The sequence below is a fragment of the Podarcis filfolensis genome (genome assembly GCF_964270895.1).
Source record: "Podarcis filfolensis genome assembly, chromosome: 2".
Lineage (NCBI taxonomy): Eukaryota > Metazoa > Chordata > Lepidosauria > Squamata > Lacertidae > Podarcis > Podarcis filfolensis.
The window spans coordinates 123,479,345-123,493,977 of NC_139605.1; the positions used below are offsets into that span (position 1 = coordinate 123,479,345).

At 47.9% G+C, this 14,633-nt stretch overlaps 1 protein-coding gene and 1 long non-coding RNA gene across 5 annotated transcripts in view; both read right to left on the bottom strand.

The window, feature by feature from the left end:
* HDAC7 (histone deacetylase 7) overlaps positions 1 to 14,633 on the bottom strand; it is a 174,192-nt gene that overhangs the window by 115,666 nt on the left and 43,893 nt on the right. The gene's annotated exons all lie outside the window — the stretch shown is intronic.
* On the bottom strand, positions 11,796 to 12,621 carry LOC310756152. The gene is made up of 2 exons (XR_014544726.1): positions 12,142 to 12,621; positions 11,796 to 12,019 (listed from the first exon to the last, which is right to left on the bottom strand). It is a non-coding gene; the product is annotated as an uncharacterized lncRNA (long non-coding RNA).

The following is a 14,633-nucleotide window of genomic DNA, read 5'->3' on the forward strand; positions in this document are numbered from 1 at the left end:
ATCTGCATGGAAGTTCAAGAAGAAAGCCACCTGTTTTCTCAGAGGAGCAATAAAGGTTTGCCCTTAGTATGTCCTAACGGTCAGGGGTACCTTTACCTTTTTTAGTATGTTCCCCTCCCTTCTCTTGGCCACATGCAGAATCTATGTACACCAGGAGGCAGGTAAGGGAGGCAGCATTGTCACCCCAAATGGGCAGGTAGTATCCATCTCAATCTGTCCTGGAGACTGAAGTCACACATCACACATCAAAGTGGGATGCAACAGAGACACTGCTTCCCCCATGTCATTGCTGCCCTGCCTGTTGCTTTGCACACGCAGCTCTCAGTGGGACAAAACAAACCTGCTCCCACACCATCAGACTTTGTTTTTTTCTGGCTAAAGAAAGTGACAGTGAGTGCACCTGAAATTGTGGGGTGCTTGAGGCAACGTTGTTTAACCTCCCTGCAAACAAATGAGAATAAATGCACAATAAATGGCTGATAGCGTCAAACCTCTCCACAAGTTATGTGTAAATATAATCAGGATGAATGCTCAGTAAACAGGTTGCCTGGAAGTGACTGGTGACTCATGCAGAAGCACAGAGGGATGGCTCTGTAAGCCAGCAATTTGGGTGGGGGTCATGTTCCACAGATTGTGCCTAAAACCAAAATCGTGTTCAGTGGCAGCTGGGATTGCCAACTGTCATTTCCCCTGGAACCCCTCCCCTGTTTTGTTTTGTTGTTTTATTGCCACACACATAAAGCTGAATGTGCCCAAGTTAAATGATTGAAAGTTCTGGGGTAACTATAAAAGAAATGCTGGGGAAACACAGGGTTCCTCTTTCAGGAAGGCAGCTCTGCAGTGAACAGAAGGAAAGCAGCACCTAAGCAACTGGATCCACCCAAACTAAATCAAAACCAGAAAGAAGCAAAGGTTGCCTGCAGTGCATGTGTGTCCTACATTTGATTCCAAATAAACAAGACTGTGAGCAACTGCTCTGCTGAAATGGATCAAAATGCACCTCTTTCTACTTCTTTCAGGAGAGTTACAGTCTGGGCCATCTTCTGCTCAAGGGGAATGCAGAGACCCCCTTCCCAGCCCCAATCCTATGGCTCTGTCTCCTAGTGGTACAGGAGAGAGGTTTGCTTTAAATGACTTTACATTGATTTAAACACAAAAATGCACTTGAAATGGACACACTCAGTACAAATGGACAGCCTGGAGACATGGTCACATCACAGAGGACTAGTATTTACGATAATTACCCCTCCATTCTGGGAACTCTGCAGAAGTGAAGGGCTGGGTGCTTTTTCAGAGGGGTGAAGGTGATATGACAGACTCCTTGATGCCCACAGTCTGACTCTTTTTCAACCATCCAAACCAGTTTCCCACTATGTTTGGAAACAGATGACAGGGTGTTTTTTCTCCCCACCTGAGATTTGTAGGTAGCTTGGAAGAAGAGGTCAGTGCTCCTAATGTACATAGTACCATTACAGTTTTATCTCTGGAAAACAGGCTTTGCAGGTTTTTCTTGTTTTAAAACCTACAGAACCCCTGCCCATACGGGCCAGTCATGTCCGACTCTAGGGTTGTGCACCCATCTCACTTAAGAGGCCGGGAGCCAGCGCTGTCCGAAGACACTTCCGGGTCATGTGGCCAGTGTGACGAAGCTGCAATGGCGAGCCAGCCCCAGTGCAGCGCACGGAAGCGCCGTTTACCTTCCCGCTATAAAACGGTACCTATTTATCTACTTGCACTTAAGGGTGCTTTCGAACTGCTAGGTGGGCAGGAGCTGGGACCGAGCGACGGGAGCTCACCCCGCCGCAGGGATTTGAACCGCCGATCATACGATCGGCAAGTCCTAGGCACTGAGGTTTTACCCACAGCGCCACCCGCGTCCCTTTTTTGACCAGTAGGCAAACAAAAATACAGGAAGCGGAGCCATCTGCCAACCACTTTCTCTGCATTCTTAAAAACAGTTGTCTGTCTCTGTTCTCAGATTTTCACAGTGCTTTTTCAAAAAGCAACAACCCTGCAAAATTGTTTCAGCTAAAGATGGCAATAAAGAAATGAGCACCATGAGAAGCACCATTTTCTACCACGCTGCCTTTGACTCTTTTTCTTTTCTTTTCTTTTTTAAAAGGATTGTCTCTTTCCTCCAACAGGAGGGACAGAAATGCTATGCTGGAAATTAAAGTGAAAGAACCAGCTGGGTGCAGCAGCAGTGCAGTTCCTCTGAAAGAGTCTGGTTATAGTTAGGGGCCTCTCTGACCTACTTTCTACATCATTTACTGACGGAAATGTTAACATACTCCCCGTGCCCCAAACAATATAAACCATGGCATGGCAACTTTTTTATTTTATGGCCAATGGATCATTCTCAGAAAAGTCAACACCCAGAGAGACAGAGGGAGAGCGCGAGAGGCACAAGTCCCACTCGGCCCTTCCTTCTTCAAGCTACATTCGTGTACCATTAACAAATGACCTTAACCGCCACAATTAGCATTTAAACAGGGCTAGCCTCACCCTTGCTTTCAGCAGCAAGACACTCCCAGCGCCAATTATAGTTTTGCCACAAACATCACAGGGCTGTGCGAAGCATAATGGCTAAGAGATGGAGTTGCAGATCAGGGCGTCCCAGTTCAAATATGCTATGAAGTCACTAGATGGCCTTTGCGAAGTCTCTCACTTTCACTCACTCACCTCCCTGCCCCTCCACCTGCAGCATGGGGGATCATTCTTCTTTCTTCCATTCCTCCAAGGTGCATGTAATTGTCTTCCTCCCCATTTTATCCTCACAACAACCCTGTGAGGTAGGTTAGGCTGAGAGGGAATTTCGTGGCCCAGCGGGAGAATTTGAATCCTGGCCTCCCAGGTCCTGATTGGACACTCTTTAACAATGACACCACATTGGTTTCCAACAGAGCTGTTGCAAATACTCCAACTAGGTAATGACTGTAAAGCACTTTAAGCATCTGAATTGCATTTATCATTTCATTTGTACCCTAGATTTCTTCCCTTAAAATTTAGAATCCCTGACCAGTAGTTACTGCCACACCTACCCTATGCATTCACAGCACATGACTTCTCCTAAGGAATCTTGGGAACTATAGTTTACCCCTCCAATTCCCACCACCCTGAACAAACTACAGTTCTCAGGATTGTGGAAGGCCAAATGCACTTTAAATGTGTTTTAAATGTATGGTGTAGATGTGACTTGTACTTGCACAGGCAGCTCACCCCAGCCTATGCCTGATGGGTCTCCACTGGTAAATGGCTCCAGCCCTTGAGTTTGCACCTCAAAGACACTATTTTTGCACCAAGACTGAAGCTCTGGTTGCAGCTGTGCCTACACACTGAAGCCCCTGCTGACCCTGTTTCCTTGTTATATGTTTGTTTCTCATCTCTGCTCCGGGTGTCTTGGCAATCATAACCTGTCAGAACCCACAGTGTCAGGACAAGTGAATGATTTTCCCCACCTGTGCAAATTATCCCCGTTTACCAGAGCCACACTCTAGCAAAAGGTCGAATGTGGATGTGCCCCCCCCCCCCAGCCTTGGAAGCCGCACTCATAAATAACCAAGGTAGAAACACACAACAATCACACTGAGGTTCAGAGCAAGCTCCCTTGACTAGGACTGCCAACTTTTTATCCTCCTCCTGACAGGATCGCATGTGCAGTTCACAGTGGTGTGACATACAAAAACTTAACAGGAGAAGCTCTCCCCATAATTATTTATTGAGTACATCTCTCTATCCCATCTTTCCTCTGTGGAACTCCAGGCAGGGCAATGGACAGGGGGTTCCCATGCAATCTCCTATCCCCACATGGGCCAGATCTGGACCAGCTGAGCTTCATCACAGTTGCTGTACCACCTTGTGCCTTCAGATCCCGTGTGGTAAGAGCCTGCATGTTGTAGGGGTGGGGAACCTTGGGTCCAAGGTCTGAATGCAGCCCCCCCCCCCCCCGGGCCTCTAGAGCTGGCTCTTAGAACTCTCCCCTTCCCTCACCCTGCTTCACCTCTCCAAGTTTTTGCAGCTGGAATGTGCTCCTGAATCCTGATAGTGCCTCTTGCTTGCCTTGGTGGAAGATAAAGAGGGTGTGAGCATGTGTAGGAACTGGCCTACTGTACACAAGGAAAATTCACATTAGTTGCTCCACCCACCTTTGTCTCTGGATGTCATGGACTGGTTGGACGCAGAGGAATAGTGGGAGGAACCAGCTGGGGAGCCCCCAAGGGAAGAAGGCTCAGAGGCTGGGGAGTGATGGTGGGACGACAATGAATGGTCAGAGGCAGAAGAGGGAGAAGACTGGAAGGAGGAGGTGGCAGAAGCTGAAGAGGTAATGGGGCTTAGTGAGCTGGGAGAGTCTGTGGCAGACAGAAGTCCAGAATCAGAGGCAGAAGCTCAAGCAGGAGAGTGGGATGAGGGAGGCCAAGAGGCAGAGAGGAGTCAGGCTGGTGAAGAGTCACAGGTGTTTCCCCCTCTTGCTGCAACAAGCTCCCCTCTCCGCTTGTCTCCCAGAACCAGAAGTAGTATGAAAAGTGCGGAGGAGAGGTTGGTTGCAGGCAGGCGCAATCTCCAATTGCTTGGGGAAAGCCCTGGAAAGGAGGAGACATAGCCTGTTGTGAGGAGGCAGGGATGTTCAGTCTTGGCAACTGATTTTCATGGAGGAAGGCCACTGGGAATGAGGTGCTCTGCTCCTTAGGCCTGACACTCAACCAAGTCTGTGGAGGTTGTGTTTTTGCTAATGAAGAGTTATCTCCATCTTTGAACTGTGCCCACCTGCATGCCCCTGTGACCCTGGCACTACTCACCCCTGGCAAAAGACCTTTGGAAGGCCTTTGGGGCTTGGCTGGCACAGTGTGAAGAGCATAAAGTGGAAAGTGGTAGTGGTGGGAGTGATCGACCATGTTCTTCACACTGAGCCTGGGGAGCTGCTAGTGGCGTACTTTGGGCTTTCAAACTTCAGCTGCGTCCTGGGCTCCCCCTGCCTCTCGCACTCCATTCAAGTCACTGTTGTGGCACCAACTGCTGTGCACTCTCGTCTCAGTGCCCAGGGTGGGTCAACCAGTAGCACTCCCCTAATCTGCCTCTGATGCTGCTCCATCAGAACAAGCAGGGCACTGCCCCACCAACCTCAACCTGCCCTCAGCCACCACCACCCATCTGCCTGTCTCCTCTCTTACGACCAGTTCTGGGAGTGGCATTGCCTGTCAGTTTCCTCTGCGGCAGCCTCAGTCTTGCCATTGTCCCTTGCAGAACTCAGCATGAAGAGGACAGGGACAAAACTAGGCCACATCTGTACCATACATTTAAAGCAGTACTGTACCACTGTAACAGTCATGGCTTCCCCCCTGCCCCAGACCCTTATTTCCCCCACAAAGCTACAATTCCCAGCATGGCCGTTCCCTTTTCCCAGGCAACTCTGGGAACTGCAGCTCTGGGAGAGGAAAAGGGCTCTCCTAGCAACTCTCAGCCCCCTAAACAGGTCGCAGTTGCCAGGATTCTTTGGGGGAAGCCATGATTGTTTACAGTGGTGTAAGTGTACAGTGTAAATGAGCCTTAGGTGGCTCTTCCTGTTACTGGCTCTGGCCTCCTGCTGGCTCGATAACGTCCACCAAAGCTGTGCCACGGGGCACCATTGTGCTGGACTCTTGGAAGGGCAGGATGGACATTTAACAAAATAAATAGCTTGGGCTTGCTGTAACTTAATGCAAGGGGAAACCTGGCTGGTTAAGTGCCTCCCTGTGGTGCCTGGCACAGGAGTATTCCCAGGAAATGAGGTCGCAGAACATCTACCCGTAATCCTTGGCAGGACTCAGCTGCACCCCTATCTGGACAGGGATGGCCTAACTTACAGCATCTGTGCTCTGGCAACCTCTAGTTTAGATTCCTGTAACACATTAAACAGACAGCTGCTTCTGAAGAGGGTTTGGAAACTTCAGCTATATGCTCAAGACAGTTTAAGCATATTACGGATCGTGGCCCAACTGCACTGCCTGCCAATTCTGGACCCAATTCAAAGTGCTGGTTTTGACCTACAAGGCCTTAAATGGCTCAGGACCACAATAGCTCAAACCTCTCCCCTTATGAACCTACCCTGATGTCGGGATCATCCACTGGGCCCTTCTTCGTGGGCCTCCTCCATGAGAGGTCCAGAGGGTGGAAGCACAAGAACGGGCCTTTTCTGTGGTAGCTCCCCATTTGTGGAATGATCTCCCCAGGAAGGCTCATCGGGTGCCTTCATTAGAAATCTTCATTACATATTTTTAGGCATCAGGCGAAAACATTTATCCTCAACCAGGCGTTTGACTGAGTAACATTCATCATCATCATCATCATCATCATCATCATCATCATCATAATAATAATAATAATTTATACCCCGCCCATCTTGCTGGGTTTCCCTAGCCACTCTGGGTGGCTTCCAACAAAATATTAAAATATATGTCTATAATGTCTATTAAACATTAAAAGCTTCCCTAAACAGGGCTGCCTTCAGATGTCTTCTAAAAGTCTGGTAGTTGTTTTTCTCTTTGACATCTGGTGGGAGGGTGTTCCACAGGGTGGGTGCCACTACCAAGAAGGCCCTCTGCCTGGTTCCCTGTAACTTGGCTCAATGTGAGGGAAGTGGGGTTATTGGTTTGTTTTGTTTTATTACATATTTTGTGTTATCTATGTTGTGAACCATCCTGTGATCTGTGGATGAAAGGTACTATATAAATTACAAACCAACAAAATAGCATTCTTGAGCCCATGAGCAACACAATTGCTCACTGCTGTGACTCTGGCATCTAAACCCTTGGTGGAGAAGGAAGGACGTTGCTCCACAAAACCACTCTCCACCCTATGCATTGTCAGGGCACCACCACAAGTTATTTTTGGAACCCAAACCAGTTTATTCTGGTGAGAGGTTTCCAAAGCGTGGAGTTCCTCTTCTCTCCTCGAAAGGCACGAGAACTGGGTTCCTCGCCACACCTCAAAGGAAGGCTGCTTGGGGAAGCCATTTTTAGAACGCCAGCTGGGGAAGGAAGGCGCTGCTGGGGGAAGAGCTGAGATCCGAGTCCTTCCTTGCTCACAGCGCGATTGCAAAAGAAAGCATCCGGAAAAATAGAAGTGATTCACCCCAGTGCATTGCGCAATCTCCAGGCTGCAACCCACAGGAGGGATGCAAATGAAGAGAAAAGAAGAGGCGGTCCAGTTGGGAAATATGTGCTTGCTGGCACCCAGTTCTGCCCTTGGATTAAGACCAAAGTAGGGGGCAGGCCTGGGGAGCGTGCCCTCCTTCAGTCAGGAAGAGGATGAATGGGCAATCAGTGTTTCTATTCTGTGAATCCCCCTGAGACCCCGGGTGTAGGGTGGTATATAAATTCAAATAATAATAATAATAATAATAATAATAATAATAATAATAATAATACTGTAGGTGCTGCTGCAACCAGGCTATGGTGTCAGTCTCAGTCAATGATGATGTAAAATGGATCCACAGATTGGCTCTTCAGTCAGCAAAGCCTTGGAAAACTGAACCTAATGAGGTATGGTATAAGGCAGCTGTGGACAGATTTCAGGCTTGCAGGATCTACTTTGATTGATTCATTGATTTTACTAGGATTCCAAGGTCCACGAGGCTCCAAAAATAACAGATTGGCAAATAAAATTACAGGAATTGGTGGAGACGGCTCAACTGACTAGTAAACTCAGAGGAAACTCAAAGCAAAAATTTGCGGGAAAATGGGATGGTTGTAGAAGATATGTTCTGTCAGAGAATTGCCATCGGAGCTAGAGGCAGAGGGAAGGCTCCAGAGGGATGCCGGAGAGGGTCCCAGTAGGGAGAGAGGCAGCCCATCTGCTGGGGAAGGAAATCAGCGTAACACCAGTGGAGAAGGGGGGCAGATGGGGGAATCGGAGAGGAGGCTCCAAGACTCCTCGCCGGAGACCAGCGGAGAGAGTACGGGTACTCCGCTGCCCACACCCTCCCTGCGCAGAAGACTTCCGCGCAGGGAGAGTAAGAGGAGACTTGACGTCAAAGAACTTCTTTGCTGGAAGAAGTTCAAGAAACGCCCACTGACGGATTCTGCCAGCGACTGAGACAGCCACGAAGCTAGAGGCTGTCCAGACAGAAAGGGTTCAACCAGGTAACCTAGCCAGGAGTGGCGGCAACTTACGCACGAGCAACCCCTAGAACCATTACATGTTCAAAACTACAATAATAGTTTTGACTCCGTGCTAGCATTCGAGTGATAAAGGAACTAAAAGGAGGTGGACAACAATTAAGGATTTATTATGTTTTCAGAATGTATTAGAAAAATTATATAGAAAGGTTTATTGTTTTGTATACATTCAAATGTAAGATAAAATATATGCAAAGGGACTTGACAGGAAGTCAAAGTTGAAGAAAAGATTTTGGAAGATAAAAGGGGGAAAACATTTACTTTCATTATTATCATTTTGTGTGCGGGTGTGGGTATGTGGGTGTCTACACATGAGTGTTGTTGTATGCAATGTTTGGGAGGAAATAAGACGGTAAATAACAAATAAACTAAATATCGATGTATGTAATTTTTATTTCTTAATTATATTCAGTGGTAGTATGGCTGTATTGTTTTTTGTAACATAAAATCATTCAATAAAAATTATTATTATTTTTTTTTAAAAAAGGATTCCAAGGTCCACCAACTAGATGCAGGGGTCCATGGATTTGCTTCAGGAGGAAACAAATACAAAGAACCTCATACAAAAGCTTTTGTATGAGTTTGGATTTGATATCCCGCCTTTCACTCCCCTTCAGGAGTCTCAAAGCGGCTAACATTCTCCTTTCCCTTCCTCCCCCACAAGAAACACTCTGTGAGGTGAGTGGGGCTGAGAGACTTCAGAGAAGTGTGACTGGCCCAAGGTCACCCAGCAGCTGCATGTGGAGGAGCGGAGACGCGAACCCGGTTCCCCAGATTACGAGACTACCGCTCTTAACCACTACACCACACTGGGAGATTTAGGGCATCACATTGCAGGACAGAGTCTCAAACAAAGATGTGCTCTCCCAAGCCCACATGTCTGCACTTCTGTCTCTGCAACATCTACACTGGTTGGGTCATGTACACAGAATGGAAGATGGCAGGATCTCCAAGGATCTGCTTGATGGGGAACTGGCCTCAGGCACCAGGCCCATTGGCAGATCAACTCTGTGTTACAAAGATGGCTGAAACTGTGACACAAAGGCTGGCAACACCAACCCCACCATGTGGGAATCCCTTGCAGATGACCACAGTGCCTGGAGACAGACATTTAGGTCGTACATCCACAGCAGTGACCAGAGGACAAAAGACCACTAGGAGGAGAACAGAGAGAAGAAATGTCATGGTGCATCTGAAACCGGATACCTTCATCTGCTCCAGCTGCAATAAAACATGTCTCCCCTGTATCGGTCTCTACAGCCACAGCAGGAACTGTAACTCTCCAACAATTACAGTGACTTTACCCCCAGTGGCACACTCTTCCATTGTCAAGACAGATGGATGCTAAAATATGTTTATGGGCATTTTTCTGTGGAGAGGGTCCATACCCCTCATCTGATTCTGAAAGGGGTCTGTGTGACCCTCAGAAAGGTTAAGAACAACTGAGCTAGAGGCAAACCACAGTTCAAAATAGTGGCTTGTGGGAGGAGTCAGGTGCAAAAAAAGATGGTGGGTCAGGCAGCAGAGCCAATCACCAGATCCATCACCAGGATGACCTTCACACACATGTACAAATTTACTTTGGAATATTTACCAAGGTATTATTCAGGCTATAAATCAGGGGTCGGCAACCTAAGGCCCATGGGCCACAAGCGGCCCGTGGGGGTCGTTTAACCGGCCCATGAACCCCTGCTGCCTGCTCGGTCAGCTCCCGTGCATCATGCTAAACTGGTGCGGAGCAGAGCGGGGACTCCTGCAGCCAATGGGAAGCTGTGCACACCTCCTCCGTGCCAGAAGGAGCACCAGAAATAGTGTTTGCACATGTGTGCATGTGTGTGCACTCTGGCCCACCGCGGTGTCTGCGGGACCGTGAACTGGCCCAAGCCACAAAAACTTTGCCAACCCCTGCTATACATAGTATAACCCTACTGTACTCAGTTTGCATGATCTGAACCATATTTGCAGGGCTAGTCAACCTGTGAAGATACACTCCTCAGCTCTGCCACTTTGCACCTCCACTTATGAAGGAGAACAGTTCCTGGTTGATGTTATTAAAGCACCAGGAAGATTGCCAGATAAAAGAGATAAAAGAGAAAGATATAGGTCAGCTAAATTCCTCATAGTAAGAGATGCCTCCCGTGACTTTCCCTCATCCATGCAGCTGGCATCCTTAGGCAGGCCAACGCGATCCGGAGGAGACTACATTGCCTATCCCTAATCGCAGGCAGAGACCCATTCGCATGCATTGACCAACCACATTCCCCACGTATAGCTTGCTACAAATCTTGGAAGAAGCAAGGTTACAGGACTGATTTTTTCCTTTGTGTGCACAGCATAACTTTAAATCACAGCCCTGCCGACACCCCAAAAGGAATTATGGGAACTATAGTTTACCTCCTCACAGAGCTACAATTCACAGCACCCTTAACAAACTGCAGTCCCCAGAATTCTTGGGGAGGGGGCTTAGTGTGTAGAGTTTCAAAGTCTGAACTGGATTAAGTTAACAAACAAAGCTTTTCTACAAGGAACCTCCAGATCTCCAGTTTTTGTGAGGGGGCTGAACCAGAATCCCAGGATGCCACTACTGGATCAGTGCCCTGCAGACACCACAAAAGTCTCCAGAAGTTTATCATTAGACATAGCCCCAGCATGTGTTGAGAACCAGGGACTTTCCAAGAGTAACCCAGGGAAAAAATAATATTTATATGTATATATATTTACAATATTTCTATGCCACCTTTCCAAGGCTCAAGGCAGCTTACAAGAAATAAATGTTAAGGCACATTTAAACTAACGATAAAATCCAAGAGAAATAACTCTGAAAAATCTTCAAAGACCAGCCAGCAGGACTGAAGGCAGGATGGAAAAGATGTGCCTTACAAACTCTGCTTACAAGCCAAAGAAGCAGGAGGAACTATTAACTTCTGGGGCACAGACATTCCACATCCTGGGGGCAACTGACGTATTTATTTCTTCCTTATTAAATCCACACCCTTCACTTTTCTTCTAAGTATTCAGACACGGTTCTGCACAGGCACCATTGTATCTTCACAACAACCCTGTGAGGGTACGTCAGGCTACATGGTTCAGGAGAGGATTTGAACCCAAGATTCTCCAACCCTAGTCCAGCCCTCTAACCACTACACAGCCTTCTTGTGGCCATGATAGCTTGCATCTCATAAGGAGCTGGGCCTTGAAGCAGGGCCTGAATAAATGACCAGCCATAATTGCTAGTGGGAGAAGCAGCATCTAAGACACACACTCTGAACTCTGGGTATACATTACTTTTGAATAGACATTCATAAGATTACAGTGTGAAATGTGCAGGATCTGCGCTATGAAGAACTTTTAGTAACAACAGATGTGGGCTCGGAAGCCTACTGGCAACTACAGCAATCAATGTAACAATGTAGGCTGTGCATATATTCATTTCCCAGGCATCAGGAGACAGGCAAGTCTCACTTCACACCAGAATCATAGAATCACAGAACTGTAGAGTTGGAAGGGGCCACCACAACTGTCATCTAGTCCCACTCCCTGCAATGAAGGAATCCTTTGCCTCACGTAGGGCTCAAACCCAGAACCCTGAGATTAAGAGCCTCCTGCTCTACCAACTGAGCAATTCCAAGTCCTCTTCCGAACCATCTTCAACAGCACATTTATTTATGAAATTGCACGTGTGTCCCCCCCCACTTATTAATCACACTTGCATCTTGCCCTTCCTCCAAGGAACTAAGGGCAGTGCCCACAAGGGTGTTTCCATGGCATCTTCACAACAAACCTGCAAGGTAGGCTAAAGAGCTTGCAACTGGTGAAGTGAGCTTCATGGCCCAAGGACTTTGAAAAGCTACAAATCAGGGGTGTTCCTGAAAAGGGGCGAGGAAATAAGCATATTTGTTCAACACTCCTTGCCAGCAGTTTTCCCACTTGTTCTATTATTACAGTACAGCTTTTGACTGTTCCCCAGCATGGGGGTTGCTTTCCTCACCCGGCTCAGGAAAAGAAGTTGATCTGTCAGACTGGTGGGCAGCCCACAACCTGCTGACTCGAGTGCTGGGATGCTTAGGAACAGCTGGTGTTCTCTATCTTCCTCTGTCTTCTTAATTATTATTATCTGCTGATGCATGGTTCAGGAGAGGAATCAGACCAGCGGTTTCATGCCCTGCCTTGCACAAGACTGCACCAGTGAAGCTGGGAAAGCCACGCTTCTGCTGAGCAGGGACGCAGGGCAGGGCAGGGCTGGGTGTGTTTGGCAGCCACGGGGTTCACACGCACACGGAGCCTGGGACTTTTCAGCGCACTTAATTTGCAACACAAAACCCATCTGTGAACAAACTTTGTTCTAGATGTGCAGCACGAAGACTCAGCCAGATTCCCAGAAATATTTTGCTGACATCAGCAAGGTACAGACTGGATCAGGAGGCAAATGGAAGTTTCAGCTGCAGCACATTGTCGGTTGGGGTCCAAGGGTTCCATCCAATCTGTGAACAGGAGGAGTGGAATTCTCCTGCAAGCAGAATTCTCCTTTTGTGAATGGAATTCTGAGAGTGGAATTCTCCATCCGTGAGCGGAATGGAATATTTTCTCCCATTCCATAAGCACGGCTGATCTGAAATATGTGTGTGTAAGGAGGTCTCCAGTTTGCATCCTGGCAGGGGACCCCCTCCCCATATTTGTCACCTTTTCGATGAGCACAAGAGCAAGGGGTGTGTCTCCTTTAAAGGAGACTGAAGCAGCAGTATGGGTAGCTGATCCTGCCACACTCTAGTAGAGTGGTACCTCGGGTTAAGTACTTAATTCGTTCCAGAGGTCCGTTCTTAACCTGAAACTGTTCTTAACCTGAAGCACCACTTTAGCTAATGGGGCCTCCTGCTGCTGCCGCACCACCGGAGCATGATTTCTGTTCTCATCCTGAAGCAAAGTTCTTAACCCGAGGTACTATTTCTGGGTTAGCGGAGTCTATAACCTGAAGCGTCTGTAACCTGAGGTACCACTGTATTGCTGTAGATTGGACTTCTAGAAAGCAATGGAAGATGCTTTAAAGGAGGCCGTCACTAGTGCTATGTGCAGCCCAATTCTCCCACTTTCTTGGCAAGGGAGGAATACCATTTCACAGGAAAAGGTGATTTTCCTCCCTGCTGCTGGTGGGTTTAGAACAAAACTCCCCCTGTGATCCAAAGCATCATTTTCCAAAGGGAAAATCAAACCTCAAAAAATACAATGTAGCTCTAATGATAAAATCTGGCTTATATCTCAGCACATTGGTGGCAAAGGAGATGCATTTATCCAGTGTAGTAGTTGGGGGCAGCATGAATGCATCCAACAGAGCACTGGCCAATAATGTGGGAGGTCCAAGATCACAAATCTACCGCCGGCAAATTTACTTGAGGAAGCCATTGTGTCTTATTCATTATGCCATTATTTTTTAAAGGAAAAATAGTGTTCCACCTCACAGGATTGCTGTGAGGCAAGACACAATGAAGATTGCTAACCAGTTTGCACAAGCCTTTCCTGTCACAGCTGAGCTGAAGCATGATGGAACTGGAGATCCAATTCCTGGTGCTGCTGCCCCAGTTCCCTCATGGCCCTTGGCCATGGGTCGCACCCCAACCAGACAGGCTGAACTCCAATCCCATTATGGAGAGAGTAGGACAGGGGGTGTAGGAAGGGGGAGGGTCTGGCTGTCTCCAACTCTCTATAAATCAACCTTCTCCATCCTGGCACCCTCTGGATCAGAGTCAGCCAATGTGGTGACCCCGGATTTTGCTGGACGACACCATCCCTTGCCACTGGCCATGCTGGCTGGAGCTGACATCTCTGCAGGGCACCCCAAAAAGCACCACATCAGCTCCTCCTGCTCTGGATGCTGCACTACAACTCCCATCAGTTCCAGCCAGTTAGGGATGATGGGGGTTGTAGTCCGGCGACATCTGCATGGCACCAGATTGGAGAAGGCCAGTGTAAATGCTTGCTTTAAAAGCAGTTGTTCCCAGTGGGCACTGTGTGCCCATGCGAAAGGGAGAAGGCAAGGAAAGGACATCAGGTTTATTTTTTGGCCTTTGGCGCTGATTCTTTTGGCACCAGCATCCAGACACGTCTGTTGCTGTCACCTTTTCCCCTGGTACTCAAGCAGCTCCTTCCCACGGCAACAGGATGCAGTTTTTAAAAAATGTTCTCTTTTTCCCTGCTTCCCCCCCTCCTTGAAAATAGGAAAATGTGATTATAAAACCACAAATTCTGGCAAACAGCAACAGAGCAGAAGCAGGATGCAAAAAATCACTTGCGTCTAAACCAGTCTGAGAATGAGCAATTGGAATGCCACCGTGAGCCAGATGGGAAATGGCAGCATACAAGTGAAACAAACTGGCTGCTGCTGAGGGGTCTGCAACTGCCTTGACCACTGACCAGCTTCCTGAGCCCTTCTAGGCTAACTGGTTTACTGAAGCATGGACCTAGGCAGAATAACAGCCTTCTTCCAAG